The sequence below is a fragment of the Myodes glareolus genome, chromosome 1 (genome assembly GCF_982192425.1).
Source record: "Myodes glareolus chromosome 1, mMyoGla1.1, whole genome shotgun sequence".
NCBI classification, from domain to species: domain Eukaryota; kingdom Metazoa; phylum Chordata; class Mammalia; order Rodentia; family Cricetidae; genus Myodes; species Myodes glareolus.
Genome location: NC_142026.1, coordinates 10,669,803 through 10,687,711, shown reverse-complemented (window position 1 = coordinate 10,687,711; position 17,909 = coordinate 10,669,803).

Genomic DNA, 17,909 nt, shown 5'->3' with positions numbered 1-17,909 from the left:
TACCATACTAGTTTACATCACTTCTGACATTTATCAAATTATTAAGCCTTATATAATATATAATTTTATTCTCCATATATTGACTCATTTGGCCTGCTATACTCATTTGAAATAAAATTATTGAGACAGTCTTGGCCATTCATATAAGAAAAATAAAATAAAAAAAACTAGAATCATGCAACTATTATAATAGGTGCTACCCAAGGAGTCACATTTCTGTCTTAGGCTTGTTTCTTTCCTCTGATTGTTAATCAGTTCTCCTGTGCTCCTGCTCAGTAAGAGTTTCTTTTTAGTAAGAGTCTGTTTTATGGTCAAGCACTGACTCCAGCTACCAATGACCTTCGCTAGTTCCTTAACAACTTCTCTTCAAATGAAACTAAATGTTTCAGCTTCTCAAAATATTTGGGTTCACTTTATTTATAATGGAGAATTAGATTCTCTTCATTCAAGAAGCAAATGTCATATAGTGTTATGTAAAAAACATCCAAAACATAATCACATGGAGAGCCCACTGTCTGCACAAAGTGCTATAAACATAAGTGGTAAAGTAACCACCTGTGCCATTTCATATAGCAAAGAATATTGCAAATAGGTACATGCTTTCTGGCAAAGTTAATACATGAATCTATAATAATAGAGATTATACTGTACAAACTGCCTAATTTATAAAGAAGTTGATGCATTTTCTAGGGTAAACAATCTGTAAAATGGTCAGTGGAAACATCTAGAATGTAGCATAAGATCTGATCTAAACTCAGTGTTAATCATTTAAAATCATGACAATGAGGGTTGGAGGTTCAGACCTTGGAATTCTAAGAAGAATCATAACATCAAAACCAACCTTGGCTATGGAAGAATTTCCAAGCCATTTTTGTCTCCAAACTGAGGCGTTAACCTCTAAACAATCAGCAGAAAGAAACTATGGTGATGTTATAGAAGGAAAAATCATAGATAAATTATAAGATATTGGAAATACACTCGAAGTTAGAGGCCATAGTTAATATAAAAATTCGAACTTCCACTGTTTTTACATACTTTAAATTTAAAAGTCATGGTTTACACCTACTTAACTTTAAAGCTTTGTGGTGAGATAGTGTACAATGTGCAAACACATATATGTAAAAATTGTAAACCATATAAAATATTTAAAGGTGCATTTTTATATTCTAAAATGTCATGCAAAATTCTTTACTCTCTGGATGCCACTGCCTGCTGGAGAGCACCTTCTGAACACAAGAGAGGGTGGGACTGTCCGAAATCTCAGAGGACTCTGTAAATGCTGGAGACGGCTTTCTGCTGATGGTGGTGGAAAGTTCCAGAACCCGGGTTATCCCCAGTGATTCAGGAGCACAGTCCCCTCACAGACTCATGAGCCTTTACCTTTCCTTTGTCTGCCAGGTGCCAGATGAAGGGGTGCTGGATGAAGGGAGGGAGAGCACAGAGCTGGCCCTGCTGCATTGTCTGTGGATGTTTTCGTGGGGAGCAGCACCTGTTGCCAGAGTGCCAGCCTTTGAGGTGCCCTTGAGCCAGGAATGGGCTCTCCAGATGCCAGTATAACATCAAATCAGTGACAAAACACAGTCTCCTGAGCCAGAGGACACTGAATGTTAGTGTCATCGATAAGTGAGCCCATGACATCTGTGACTTCAGAAGTTGGTACCTTTGATGACTCAATGAGCAGAGGCCTTCTAAGATACACTACTAAAGTGTAAGATATGTTGTACTTAAAGACTTTTTTTCCTGAACTTGGGGCTTGCACATTATTAGTGAGCAGTCACACCCGAGTTACATTGCCAGCCCCTTAAGGAGTCTTAAGGTGTATATATTTTTACGTTCCTCCTCTATCTACTTTCCCTTGACTAATAAATCTATACATCTTGTTTTTATCTGTAAAAAAAAAATCTTTACTCTCAAGCTCTCCCATCACCGGCTCAAGATATATATCATACCTCAAGTTGTACTCATAAAATTGTATGTTGAACAGGTGCATAGTTAGATAATTGTATTTCTCTCCCAAGTATCATCAAGTTGCACAGCGAACCATGGGGAGCAATGTCACTAGACAGCCATCATAAGATTAGAAACAGAAGACTGTAACCTAGATAGCAGTTTTAAAGCTATAAACAGAACAATTCACCACAAGACAGCAATTGGGAGACTGTGAACCAAACGGCACATAGGGGATATGCAATGAGGCCTGTGCCTGTTTTTGCAAGTTACCCATAGGTTTTTAAAACAAATGCAGCCATCTTGAAAACTATTTGACCCTTTTCTACTTCCGTACCACTCCAAGATAACAAGAGTCCTACAACAGAAGATGATCAAAGATCTCTGCCTCTTTGACAACAAATCTTCCAAGCATGAAAGTTATATTTTATCAGCTGCCCACTGAGTCTTGTTGCAAGAGGCACACACATATCAAAGATATCCTGAAGACGAAGACTTCATATTTTGTCCTGGTCACCTTATATGGCACTTTAATATTATCATCTCTTTATTCTAGGACTTAGAGAATCGCCCTGCAGTTACTTAGTGTAAAACTATTACACTAAGTTATTACACATAGTTATTATATAATTACACATAGTTATTAACTATGCTTGTGTGTAGTTGCAGGAGCCACCACTATGACAACATATAATTAACAGAAACTGGTTGGTGCTTTCACAAGATGGCTGTCTGTTAAAATCCTTGTATGCATTGCCTTCTTCAACATTTCCTGTAATTCTTTTTTTGTTGTTGTTGTTACTGTTTTTCTTTTTTTTATTTCCTGTAATTCTATTGCTTCTGTGCTAGCACTTTCCCCCTCTTAAGCCTTATATAATATATAATTTTATTCTCCATATATTGACTCATTTGGCTTGCTATACTCATTTGAAATAAAATTATTGAGACAGTCTTGGCCATTCATATAAGAAAAATAAAATTAAAAAAAATCTAGAATCATGCAACTATTATAATAGGTGCTACCCCGGAAGTCACATTTTCTGTCTTAGGCTTGTTTCTTTTTGAAGAACATTAAAAAATTTATGATACATGAGAAGTGTCATAGCTAAGATACACTTTATTCTTCTGTGTAGTTTATTAGTGTTCATATTCTATCCCTTATGAAATAATCTATTTATCCTACATATTAATATAGGAATGGCCACCAGGCTGTGATTTTTCTTTACGCTTTTAAGTTGAGGTATGCATGAATACAACCACATATGTTTCCGAAAAAAAGTATGTCTTTTGTAAATTACCAGATTAGATAGCAGTGGAAGACAAGCTGAAATATATAAGATTTTTCTTTGATTGTATTCCACTGAATTTGAAGCATCCTCTTCACTGCCTCAGAGCTGCATATTCTGTGGCCTATGATTTTAAGAATTTACAAGGTTCTGTGGTGATGATAAATTACCCTTGAAGCATCATTGGTTTAATAGAAAAGCTTGTTTTTCTGTATGACTTCATGGTTCTTCTAAAACTTACCTTAGAAAGCTAGGTACCTCATCCTGCAGCCCACCAGTCTAAACATTACCAAATGATAACTATAATAGAAAGAGAATTCTGGGAGCTCTGGGAGGGTCTTTCCGTTGTCTCTGAGAAGGAATGACACTTCACTCTGTTCATATTCTCTTGATGGAAACTAGACACCTGGTACTGTTCAGGATCAAAGTCCTGGCAGCAGCTAGATGCAGCTAGATACTGAGTGAACATGAATTTTCCTGACATGTGGCTGTTATAGCAATGACAATGAAAGGAAAATCTGGTCTTTGCAGGTAGCTAAAGATGTCATCTGTTAGAACACATGACAGCTCTCCACGTTGGTGATTATCACTACTTTATCCTGTATTCCTCTGGGATATTGAAAACCACATCTGACTACCAGCCATATGATCTAATGCACCTTACATTCATATGTTCAACATAGGATTGTGGTACTCAAAGTACCCTGCCAGATCCTTAGATAAAGAACACAGTAAAAGATTTTCCACTTGCAATGCTTCTGGAGGCTGAAATTTTTATTAGGTGACTCCTTATCAGCCTCATTCTAGTTCAAAATCAGATGAAATTCCTGAGGCTATGACTGTCTCAAAAGTCCAATAGAAGGAGGGAAATAAGAGCCAGCAAGATACCTTAGGAGTTAAAGGGCCTTGTCAGCAAGCCTGACAGCCTGGGATCAATCTTTGAAGAAGAGTAATAACTCCACAAGTTGTGCTCTGACTTTCACGTGAGTTCCTTAGCATGAGCATCCCCCAACACACAAGATAAACAAAATGCAATAAAAAATGTAAGCAAGAAATAGTTCACACAGAGAGAAGTACCCAGTCATGGAAGTCCCTCAAAGACTCTGCCATTTTCCTTGTCATCATCACCATTTCTTCTCAGATCAGAAGATCTTGTATGATGAAAATGGAATTGGTGTAGGAAAAGGAATAGGTTTGAAGACTACTAATGAAATTGCCATTTTTCCAAACAAAATTCAGTCATTCTTTTTTTCTTTTCTAGTTCTGTTTTTCATTATGTCATGAAGTCCTCCCTGTTGTCACAGGAAGCTGGGGAAATAAGAAAAACAATTCACAAGGCAGCATGACACACACATCACATGGGTTTAGTCACCAAATCCAATCTTTAGAAACAGCGAGGAAAGAGCTGTCATCTAACACACATCCCATTCTGACCACTACATAAACCAGTAAGAGCACCTGGGTGGATGAAAGGCAGAACTTACGGTTGCTCTGTAATAAACTCTGAAGAGAAGGCTGTGCAGGGCAGGAGGGTGCCCTGCTGGAAGAAGATTGGTGAGAAGCCAGAATAGCCAATGGCAGCTTTTATATAGCAATCTGGGTGGAGACAATTGCATCTAAAGGGTGTCTCATTTGTGGAGTATCCCGTCTATCCTTGAATATTTGACAGTAAAGGCCTCTGGCAATGGAGGTGTATATGGAATAAGCTTGTAGCATATGAACATCTTTGGAGGAGGACTGTGATATAGGCTCAGCAAGCAGCCACCAGTAGCAACAGTCCCACATTTTGGCTTCTTTCTGCTCGTGGCCTCTGGGTGTTCATGCTTGTGGCAGTGCCCATACTCACAGTTTTTAGCCTGGGGCTTCTCTGCTTTTACCCCTGAATTCAGAATGTACGTCTCAACACTGGTTGTGTCAATCTCTGGTTCACAACAGTAAGCTTTGCTTTGTATGTCCTTCGGCTGGAGGTGTTAAAGCATAAAGTTACAACTCCAGATAGAAACTAGGCCTTTCACGTGAGTCTATTAGCCTCGACTGTTCAGTAATATTATTAAATACACAAGTACAGAGAAATACTGGAAGTCATTTTGGTAGAAAATTAAAATGGCAATATGGAGTAACTACTTGGCCTAGGAATTATGGTGGAACTGTTTGTTTATGCTTTGGTAAATCTGCCTGAGATTTTTGTTGTGTCATTCACTAGAAGGACTCACAAGACTCAATAGCAGGTTATACTCAAGGCTAATGTTTATTACAGTAATAGTGTAAGAAAAACAGGAAGAGGATATTAACTAAGGCTAGAGAATTCATATAACAGCTATTGAGTTCTTGCCTTTCTATACTCTGATGAATCTGTCTCTCCCTCACTGTGGACTAACAGAGCTAATCTAAAGAAGCTCTGCCTAGGGAAGCCTGCTGGACTGTCAGGATCCAAAATTTCTGTGGAGGACGGATCACATAGGTACATTCTGCTATGCAAACAACTGCAGTAAGAAATCCACAGCCTTACCAGCAAAGCCAGTAGCATCATCAATCTTGATGGTTTGTGTAAATTAATTCTTATAAGTCCTGTCAAGTTGATAAAATATACCTGATTGCTTCAGGTGTACAGAACAACATCATAATAGTATTGCAAAGTGCATTCTGAGGACTATATCCCTAGCAGTTAGCCATGGGTAACCACTCCCCTGGAGACATGTCATCATTAAACAACCAAACCTGATGTACTAATGTAACCCATCTAGCAAGAATAATGATATTCTAAGAAGAGGTTTATTCAGTCCTCTTTAACTCTCAGACTTTTGAGACAATGGTAGCCAATAAATTGGATTTTCCTAGGGTTGCCATGCTGAGAGAAGAATGATGGTGTTTGTTGCCAACCACAGGAGGAATTCGTCTCATGGAGAGAGAGATTTCACTCAGTTCTGACAACTTCACAGACTGCCATGTCGGAGAGACTGGAGCCTACACAGTGATGGATCAATGCTGACTGGAATTAAATGTTCACCTGTCCTAGCTTTCTTAGCTATGGATCCCTCCAACATCTACTCAAACCAATCTCTGGCTATCCGTAGAGCTCCTTGCTCCTCTTCCCAAACTAGCCACATTAAATAATCTCCCATTTTTGTCTTTTGTTATTGTAGTGATCCGTAGAAAATCTCTAACATTTAAAAGCTTCACCCCCTGTTAGCGGTGCTTTGTGGGGATGTTTATATGGTGACACCTAGGCAGAGAAAGTATGTCTCTCAGGGAAAGCATTGAGTGAAAAAGCCTCCAGCCACTTCCAGGATGCTATGATTTCTGTTTGAAGTTGAGAGAATGAGTTCTCAGCTTCTTGCTCCAACTCACATGTCTACCTGCCGCCACAGTTCCCTTTTACACTAGACTCATCATTCACAAGCCACAAGCCCAAACTCTTCTTTTTTCAAATTGCCTTAGTCACAGTGTTTTAGAACAGCAACAGAAAGCTAAACAACTTAATTTGTCTTTGAATTGTTAATTGGGGACGTGTGGCCAAGCCTTTCTCTTTGGGGTTACCAAGCATTGATTCTAGAAACTCCAGGAATACTAATTCTTTTCTGAACTCCTGGGCTGAATGTGTGGGTGAAGGATGCAGATACACAGAGAGTCCTTTCTTATTTATAGATGCTTCGTTTCATTTATTTATTTATTTATTTATTTGTTTGTTTGTTTATGTTCTTTGAGGCATTGTCCCATATAGTCCAGGCTAGCCTCAAATTCATTGTGCCACTAAGAATTATCTTGAATTTTTTTTAAGTGTTGGGATTACAGGCATATACCATGGTCCAGCAAAGTTTACTTTTAATAGTTCAACATTCTTTTATTGAGTGGAAACATATTTTTTACTACTTTTAAAAGTTTAAAACACCTGCAGCAGGGTCTTCAGTGTTCCACGGGACACGTCCCTGCCCCCACTGTGGCCCTTTTGTCTCCTGTGTCCTTGGAATACCAGCTGTCCCTATTTCAGTGCTGAGGAGATCTATCCAGAGAGGTGAGTAGGTGCCAGCTGGGGCAGACTGTCCCGGAAGAGAGCACAGCCTCCCCCCCAGCTTCTGCAGCAGGGTCTTCGATGTTCCAGGGGATGCTTCCCTGCCCCCACTGTCGCCATTTGGTCTCCTGTGTCCTTGGAATACCAGCTGCCCTATTTCAGTGCTGAGGAGTTCTATCCAGAGAGGGTCGCCCTTCTGTCTCCTGTGTCCTTGGAGTACCAGCTGTCTCTGCTTCAGTGCTGAGGAGTTCCATCCAGACAGGAGGAGATGGGCAGGCGCCAATGCAAGAATTCTTCTCACAACCTAAAAGGCAACATGACATCACCAGATTCTAGGGATCACGAAACTAGAAGAATTGAACACCCTACTCCAAAAGAAATAGAAGAAATCAACTCTAAGCGGAACTTTATGAAAATAATAGATAAACTTAAACAGGAGGTGAAAAATCTGCTGTAAAGAAATGGAAGAGGACTATAACAAAAAGATTGAAGAAATGAGTAAAGATATGGAAGGGAAGTATAACAAAAAGTTTGAAGAAATGAGTAAATCCGTAAATGAAACCCTGGAAAACCAAGAAAAAACAATCAAATAGGTAATGGAAACAGTTCAAGATTTGAAAACTGAAATGGAGGCAATGAAGAAAACACAAATCGAGGGCCGGCTGGCTATGGAAAAATCTATGTAAATAAACAGAGACTTCAGAAACAAGCATAACCAACAGAATGCAAGAGATAGAAGAACGAATCTCAGACTCTGAAGAAACCATAGAGAAAATAAACACTCTGACCAAAGAAAACAGCAAATCCAACAAATTCTCATCACAAAATATTCAAGAAATGTGGGACACAATAAAAAAACCAAATCTAAGAATAATAGGGGTAGAAGAAGAAGAAGAATTGCAGATCAAAGGTCCAGAAAATATATTCAACAAAATTATAGAAGAAAACTTCCCCAACCTAAAGACCGATATCCCTATGAAGGTTCAAGAAGCATACACAATACCGAATAGACTGGATCAAAAAAAAAAAAATCCCCTTGCCATATAATAATCAAAACACAAAACATTCAGATTAAAGAAAGAATATTAAGAGCTGCAAAGGAAAAAGGTCAAGTAACTTATAAAGGTAAACCTATCAGACTTACACCGGACTTCTCTATGGAAACTATGAAAGCCAGAAGGTCCTGCATAGAGGTACTGCAGAAACTAAGAGACCATGCCTGCAAGCCCAGACTACTATACCCAGCCAAGCTATCATTCACTATCAACGAAGAAAACAAAATATTCCAGGATAAAAACAAATTTAAACAATACATAGCCACAAATCCAGCCTTACAGAAAGTCTTAGAAGGAAAATCACAACCCAAGGAATTCAACATTGTCAATACTGCCTACAATAACCCAGACATCTAGCGACCCCTCACAACCACAACTCAAAGAAGAGAAACACACAAACTCTAGTACGCCCCCCCAAAAAAGGAATTAGTATCACTTAATATCAATGGACTAAATTCACCTATAAAAAGGCACAGACTTAGAGACTGGATACGAAAACAGGATCCAACATTCTGCTGTTTACAAGAAACACACCTCAACCACAAAGACAGACACCTACTCAGAGTAAAGGGTTGGGAAAAGGTTTTCCAAGCAAACGGACCTAAGAAACAAGCAGGTGTGGCCATTCTAATATCGAACAAAATTTACTTCAAACTAAAATCAATCAGAAGAGGTGGAGATGGACATTTCATACTCATAACAGGAACAATTCATCAGGAGGAAGTCTCAATCCTAAATATCTATTCTCCTAATATAAAGGCACCCACTTATGAAAAAGAAACACTTCTAGAACTCAAGGCAGTCATCAAACCACACACACTAATAGTAGGAGACTTCAACACACCTCTCTCACCAATGGACAGGTCAATCAGACAGAAACCTAACAGAGAAATAAGAGAATTATTGGAGGTATTGAATCAAATGGACTTAACAGACATCTATAGAACATTCCACCCAAATAGGAAAGAATATACCTTCCTCTCTGCAGCTCATGGAACCTTCTCGAAAATTGACCACATACTCGGTAACAAAGCAAACTTCCACAGATACAAAAAAATATTAGTAACCACCTGTGTCTTGTCAGATCACCATGGGTTAAAGTTAGAATTCAGCAACAATGCTACCCCCAGGAAGCCAACAAACTCATGGAAGCTGAACAGTCAACTACTGAATCACCCCTGGGTCAAGGAAGAAATAAAGAAAGAAATTAAAGTCTTCCTTGAATTTAATGAAAATAAAGACACAACATACTCAAACCTATGGGACACAATGAAAGCAGTGCTAAGAGAAAAGTTCATAGCACTAAGTGCCCAATTAAAGAAAACGGAGAAAGGACACAATGGAGACTTAACAGCACACCTGAAAGCTCTAGAAAAACAAGAAGCTGATTCACCCAGGAGGAGTAGAAGACTGGAAATAATCAGACTGAGGGCTGAAATCAACAAAATAGAAACACAGAAAATAATCCAAAAAATCAATGAAACACAAAGCTGGTTCTTGGAGAAAATCAACAAGATCGACAAACCCCTATCCAAACTAATCAAATGTCAGAGAGAGAACACGCAAATTAATAAGATCAAAAATGAAAAGGGGACATAACCACAGACACAGAGGAAATTTAGAGAATCATTAGATCTTACTACAAAAGCCTGTATGCCACAAAATTGGAAAATGTAAATGAAATGGACATTTTTTTAGATAAGTACCATATACCAAAGTTGAACCAAGAACAGGTGAACAATCTAAATAGACCTGTTAGTCATGAAGAATAAGAAGCTGTTATCAAAAATCTCCCTACCAAAAAAAGCCCAGGACCAGATAGTTTCAATGCAGAATTCTACCAGAACTTCCAGGAAGAGCTAATACCTATACTCCTTAATGTATTTCACAATATAGAAAGAGAAGAGACATTGCCAAACGCCTTTTATGAAGCTACAGTTACTCTGATACCAAAACCACACAAAGACACAACCAAGAAAGAGAATTACAGGCCAATCTCACTCATTAACATCGACGCAAAAATTCTCAATAAAATACTGGCAAACCAAATCCAAGAACACATTAGAAAAATTATCTATTATGATCAAGTAGGCATCATCCCAGAGATGCAGGGCTGATTCAACATACGCAAATCTATCAATGTAGTCCATCATATAAATAAACTGAAAAAAAACCACATGATCATTTCATTGGATGCTGAAAAAGCATTTGACAAAATTCAACACCCCTTTATGATAAAGGTGTTGGAGGGATTGGGGATACAAGGATCATACCTAAATTTAATGAAAGCTATTTATAGGAAGCCGACAGCTAACATCAAATTGAATGGAGAGAAACTCAAAGCCATTCCATTAAAATCAGGAACACGACAAGGCTGTCCACTCTCTCCACACCTCTTCAATATAGTGCTTGAAGTTCTAGCAATAGCAATAAGACAACATAAGGGGATCAGAGGGATTCAAATTGGAAAGGATAAAGTTAAACTTTCGTTATTTGCAGATGATATGATAGTGTACATAAGCGACCCCAAAAACTCTACCAAAGAACTCCTACAGCTGATAAACACCTTTAGTAATGTGGCAGGATACAAGATCAACTCCAAAAAATCGGTTGCCCTCCTATACACAAAGGATAAGGAAGCACAGAGGGAAATCAGAGAAACATCACCTTTCATGATAGCCACAAATAGCATAAAATATCTTGGGGTAACTCTAACCAAGGAAGTGAAGGACCTATTTGACAAGAACTTTAAGACTTTGAAGAAAGAAATTGAGGAGGATACCAGAAAATAGAAAGATCTCCCTTGCTCTTGGATTGGGAGGATCAACAAAGGAAAAATGGTAATTCTACCAAAAGCAAATTACCATTTTTATTACCAATTAAATACATTTTAATTACCAATTAAAAATGGTAATTCTACCAAATTCAATGCAATCCCCATCAAAATCCCATCAAACTTCTTCACAGACCTTGAGAGAACAACAATCAAGTTTATATGGGAAAACAAAAAACCAGGATAGCCAAAACAATCCTATACAGTAAAGGAACTTCTGGAGGCATTGCCATCCCTGACTTCAAACTCTATTACAGAGCTACAGTATTGATAACAGCTTGGTATTGGCATAACAACAGAGAAGTCGACCTATGGAATCGAATAGAACACCTGGATATTAACCCACAAACCTATGAACACCTGATATTCGACAAGGGAGCTAAAGGTATACAATGGAAGAAGGAAAGCATCTTTAACAAATGGTGTTGGCATAACTGGATGTCAACCTGTAGAAGAATGAAAGTAGGTCCATATCTATCACCATGCACAAAACTCAAGTCCAAATGGATTAAAGACATCAACATTAATCTGACCACTTTGAACCTGATAGAAGAGAAAGTGGGAAGTAGTCTACAAGACATAGGCACAGAATAGAACCACAGGGTTCTATCCTAGGTAGAACCCCAGTAGCACAGACAATAAGAGAATCAATGAATCAATGGGACCTCCTGAAACTGAGAAGCTTCTGTAAAGCAAAGGACACTGTCAGTAAGACAAAAAGGCTGCCTTCTGACTGGGAGAAGATCTTCACCAACCCCTCATCAGACAAAGGTCTGATCTCCAAAACATACAAAGAACTCAAGAAACTAGACACTAAAACTCTAATTAACCCAATTAAAAATAGGGTACTGAACGGAACAGAGAATTCACAACAGATGAACTTCGAATGGCCAAAAGACACTTATGGTCATGCACAACCTCCTTAGCGATCAGGGAAATGCAAATCAAAACAACTTTGAGATACCATCTTACACCTGTCAGAATAGCTAAACTCAAAAACACCAATGATAGCCTATGCTGGAGAGGATGTGGAATGTGGGGAACACTCATCCATTGTTGGTGGGAATGCAAACTTGTGCAGCCACTGTGGAAATCAGTGTGGCGGTTTCTCAGGAAACTGGGAGTCAACCTCCCTCAGGACCCAGCAATTCCACTCTTGGGAATATACCCAAGAGATGCCCTATCATACTACAAAAGCATTTGTTCAACTATGTTCATAGCAGGACTATTTGTAATAGCCAGAACCTGGAAACAACCTAGGTGCCCCTCAATAGAGGAATGGTTAAAGAAGGTGTGGAACATATACACATTAGAGTTTTACTCAGCAGTAAAAAACAATGACATCTTGAATTTTGCATGCAAATGGATAGAAATAGAAAACGCTTTACTGAGTGAGGTAACCCAGACCCAAAAAGAGGAATATGATATGTACTCACTCATAAGTGGATTCCAGCCTTAATTAAAGGTCTTTGAGCCTATAATTTGTGATCCTAGAGAATCTAAATAAGAAGGTGAACCCAAAGAAAATCATAAAGTTATCCTTCTGGATATTGGAAGTAGATCAGATTGCCAGGCAAACTTGGGTGCATGGGGGGTGGGGGGTAGAAGTAAGGGGAGATGGTTAGAGAGAAGGGAGAGGGGGAGGATTGAGGATGGCTTGGGGGAATGGGATGGGGGGAGGGAGGGAGGATGGATATATGAGGAGGGAGGTATGTATCTCAACTAAGGGAGCCATTTTAGGGTTTGCAAGAGACTTGATTCTGGAGGGGTTCCCAGGCCCAAGGAGAGGTCCCCAGATTGTTCCCTTGGCAGCAGAGGAGAGGGTGCCTGAACTGGCCTTGGCCCATAACCAGACTGATGAATATTTTGCATATCACCATAGAACCTTCATCTGGCGATGGATGGAGATAGAGACAGAGACACACATTGGAACACTGGACTTAACTCTCTAGGTCCAAATGAGAAGCAGATAGAGGGAGAACGTGAGCAAGGAAGACAGGATCAGAGGGAACCTTCATCTGACGATGGATGGAGATAGAGACAGAGACCCACATTGGAGCACTGGACTGAGCCCCCAAGGTACAAATGAGGAGCAGAAGGAGGGAGAACATGAAAAAGGAAGTCAGGACCGCGAGGGTCGCGTTCACCCACTGATACAAGGGGATTGATCGAATGAGAGCTCACCAAGGCCAGCTGGACTGGGACTGAATGAGCATGTGATCAAACCAGATTCTCTGAATGTGGCTGACATGGGTGCTAATTGGGAAGACAAGACAATGGCACTGGGTCTTGTTTCGTCTGCATGTACTGGTTTTTTGGATCCTAGTCTGTTTGGATGCTCACCTTCCCAGACCTGGAGGGAGGGGGGAGGAACTTCAACTTCCCACAGGGCAGGAAACCCTGACTGCTCTTAGGACTGGAGAGGGAGGAGAAAAGGGAGTGGGGGGAATGGGAGGGTATTAAGAGGAGAGGAGGAAGTATGGAAATTTTTTATAAATAAATGAGTAAATAAATAAATAAAAGTTTAAAACACTTAAAATATGCTCTGCTAAGAAGCATTGACTACTCACTTTGGTCAACAAGGTGATTAAAATCAGGATGAAGTCTTCTCTTTGTGTCTTTGTTTTCACTCAGATTCCTTGTCTCTCTACAAGCATGACTAACATTATGAAATGTCTGTCTAACTAACCAATCTCATCTCTTTTAAGATAGAAGGTCCAATGTTGCACAATGTCTGTTCAATGTGCCATGGTATGGTTCGCAAGTCGGGCAAGGGCCTAAAGATTGAAACAGAGAGAGAGAGATAACACCAAGAATGCTCACTTTATTGTGTTCCAGGGCAGCTTATAGAGGGTCTCTTTGACTAATGACCACACCCTAACTCTCAGTTGCAAGCCCACCAGAAACCACTTCCCTGCCATCAGGAACAAATTGTTTGCTCAGAGCAGCTGTAAGCATCGAAAAACAAGTTGTTTACTCTGGCAAGCAGGGCATCACAGGAAATTCAGGGTCTGGGGGTCCACAGTCTCCAACAGTTCATCACTTTGTATTTCCCAAATTGTTAAACCCTAGAGGACAAACTACCAACCCCACTCTTAACTGCAGATTAAGACAATTACCCCAAATGGTGAGAATCTAAATCAAAGAAACCATTTTATAGGAGTTAGATTGGTTCTCTCCAGCAATGGCAGGATTAGCTAATAAAGATGACCTTGGCGAACAAGAACACAGACCATGTTCAACCAGCCAGACTTTCAGCTAAGCCTGTTTAATTATGCATACCTCTTGGTCTTTCTCCCAATTCTTCCTTGATTTAAGGTAAACATTTCTGTCAACTCCACAAAGACAGACTTGGTGTTACAATATCCAGATATCTGTTCTTTTCCATGTGATGTGTGTGTTGAATCATCTCTTTATGGTTTTGCATCATTAGCCATCTCTCAATTGTCATTTGGGATTACTGACTTAGCTTATTGGCTTCGTAGGATCCAGGGAGTTTTCCCTAGAGTTTTGTTTCAAGAACATCTATGGATCTCCAGTTTCTCATGTAAATCATGTCTTCTGGGGTAAATTTTCAGAAATAAAAATTTTTGAGTCTATTAGTGTATATATATTTAAGAAACTATAAAAGAATGTTTAATTTTCTTTAGTTTACATGTTGCTTTGGGACTTCTTTTTGGAGAAAAACATAGTCATTTAGAACTAACTAAAAACCCTCAGGGGGTCAGATTAGCAGCTCAGCTCTCAGAACTCACAGTGCACGTGTTGCTAAGAATGTAAGAATATTAGAAGATTGAAAGTTATTAGGATGGATCCCTCAACTTCTTTTAAAAAATAGAAACTGAACCTGCAGGACTGAGTACTAATAAAGATAATGGGATATGTGTCTTGTTTCTGGTCCTGGATGGAGACAGGCCATTCTAAACTACCCAGAAATATGTGGGATCACTATACCAATCACTATTCATTATCAAGTTGATTTTAGAATTATATTTGAAACCAACTTTAGAGCATGTCTGTGAGGGTCTTTCCATAGAACATTGAATGAGAAGGGAAAACTCACTCTGATTGTGAGCACCATTCCTTGGTCTGGGGTATCAGTCTGAATGAAGGGACACCAGTGTTTGTCTCTCTCTGCTTCCTGACCATGGGTATGATGTGGCCATCTGTCCCATATTTCTGCTGTCATGCAATCTCCATTACAATGGACTTTTCCTTTAGGCTACAAACCCAGATAAATTCTCTCTTCTTTGGTTGCTTTGGTAAAGTATTTTGTCAGAAGAAGAAATTATAACTACAATCTAGCCAGAGGCATTCTGGTAAATAAAAAAGACAGCCCATATTTCCCTATTGCAAGTATTAATCCAAATGGGATTGTCAATCTTCTGCACAGAAAAATGGACTTCAAGGGTAGTTGTCTCCGTATAAGAGAGCTTAAAAATATTATCAGACTTATTTCAAATTAAGGTTAGGACAATGGCTCTTAACTCGAATCTACTCTTATTTCTTGGGAAGTTACCATCTTACTTAACTCTACACTCTGTCATTGAATTCTTTCAGTGAAGTATAGAGAAGGTGGGGGGGTAGGAGAGAGGCACACGCACACACACACACACACACACACACACACAGAGAGAGAGAGAGAGAGAGAGAGAGAGAGAGAGAGAGAGAGAGAGATCCTGGTGACAACATAAATAACATGTCCTGTTCTGAATTACTTCATCCTAAACCATCAATAATAACTCGAGGTTTGCATTAGAGTCTTGTACTTGTCTCTTAAAAGATATGAAACGCCATTGACTGCAGTGAAAAGAAGTGGTTACGTTGCGCTTTGTATCTTGCATCAAGGTTTGGTTTTGATTTTCCATCTTTGGCCACATAAAAATTGGAACATGGCAAACTTCCCTTTGTTTTAATGCTGTGAATTTTGGTAAGACAAAAACCCTAATTCTAAATGCTTGTACACCATGAATAAAACTCTCCACAAATGTGAAATCTGGACGCAGGTGAGCATGTTATATTTAGTGAGAAAAAGTAAAGGTCATTTAGCTCTTCCAGGCATATTTTTAAATATTCCAATTTCCCGAGGTGCCAGCTATTTGTTTTTTCTTGAGCAACCGCGATATTTTACATTCACTAGCCTGGAAAGGTCATTTCCTCGAAATTTAATTCTCTTAACTGGAAGTGTCCATATTTCTCAACATTTATTTGAAATCTAAGATGTGTTAACTGCCATACAACATACAAGAGAGAGGGAGATAAAAAGGGAACTGGAGAGAGGTGTGGGAACTTACACAGAAGCATGGGTTTGAGTCAAATGCTAGAGAACACTTTGCAGCTACTTTTGCACACGGTTGTAGTTCATTCCTGTATTTGAAATCTTGTTTTCTGTCATTCGTTATTGAAATACTGTGCTTACAATCCAAACCTCCATGAATTCCGTACCTTAGCATTTGAGGATGGGAAAAAAAAATCAGAGGTAAAATCAGATTTTACCTCTTAGAGCACCCATGCCACATGTATGTATATTATATACACATGTACAATGGGGTGTATGACATGCATTTGAAGGCCAGAGTCTCAGTGTCTTTTCTAATACTCTCTAGGGGATCTTTCATTGAATCTGAGGCTCATAGGATTAAGCTTCAATGAGTGGCCAGTGAGCTCTAGGTATCTACCAGTCTCCTCTGCTCCAGCACTGGGTTTCAGGAGAGCACAACACCACCCTGCTTATGTGTGAACATTCAGTCTGAACTTGAATGCTTGGCCTTGCAGAACAATCACTTTACCCATTTATCTTGTCAATGTCATTTATAATTATAGCTTCAATGCTTGTTTTAAAAAGTAAGATCAAATCAAATTTTTTCCTTTAAAAGGTTTTCCATGGCTATAATATTTCTAAAAATCTGTGAGCTGCTAGACCACTTCTTCTTGACTTGATTTTCCTGATTGAAGACACTAGTCCAAGATGAATCCAGTGACCACTTACCTAAGTCACTTGATTTAGAAGATTGGGTACCCTTGCGGATTAGCTTTTTTTCAACTCTATCAAGAGCCATTCTACCATCCATTCAGTTCTGTTTTCTTCCTGAGGAGGCCTTGCTTGATTTTGATGCCCTAAAGGGAGTGGAGAGATTGTAAGAGTTTGAAACAGCAGACGTTTGCAGCCAAGCAGTATCCTTTTGGACATGACAAGGCCATCACACACATGAATTTATAGCAACATTGACTGCATGAGTGAGAACAAGCTACATAACAACACAGCATGCAGAGGGAAGGGTGTAAAAAGTACCACTCCTAACTGAGAAACTATTGACAATTGATTGCTGTCAGAGAGGGTAAGTCTTCTTCAATCATGTGGCCTCTGACAGGCCACCACTGCTTCCTTAGATGGTTCTGCATTCATGCACATATAGCAGTACTAGGTGGACTCAATGGGATTCCAAAAAGAGCACAGGAAACTGGGAGAGGAACGTGGTAGTCAGGATAGGGAAAGAATGTGAAGGGTTGGAGTGAGCAATGGATTCTATCAAAACACATGTTAATGTAAGATCATCTCAGGTAATAAAACATTAGTAAAGGCTGAAATAATTATACACTCCCCCACCCACCCACCCCACAATTTTCCCTATTTATTTTCTTTCTATTTGCTATTCAGGTTTCCTTATTATACTAAGACAGTTATGCAAGACTTGCTTTTAGTTTTCATATCTACCATTTTATTGACCACATAAAGACACTGGGAAAGAAACGTATGGCAGAGTACATGATGTTTTATT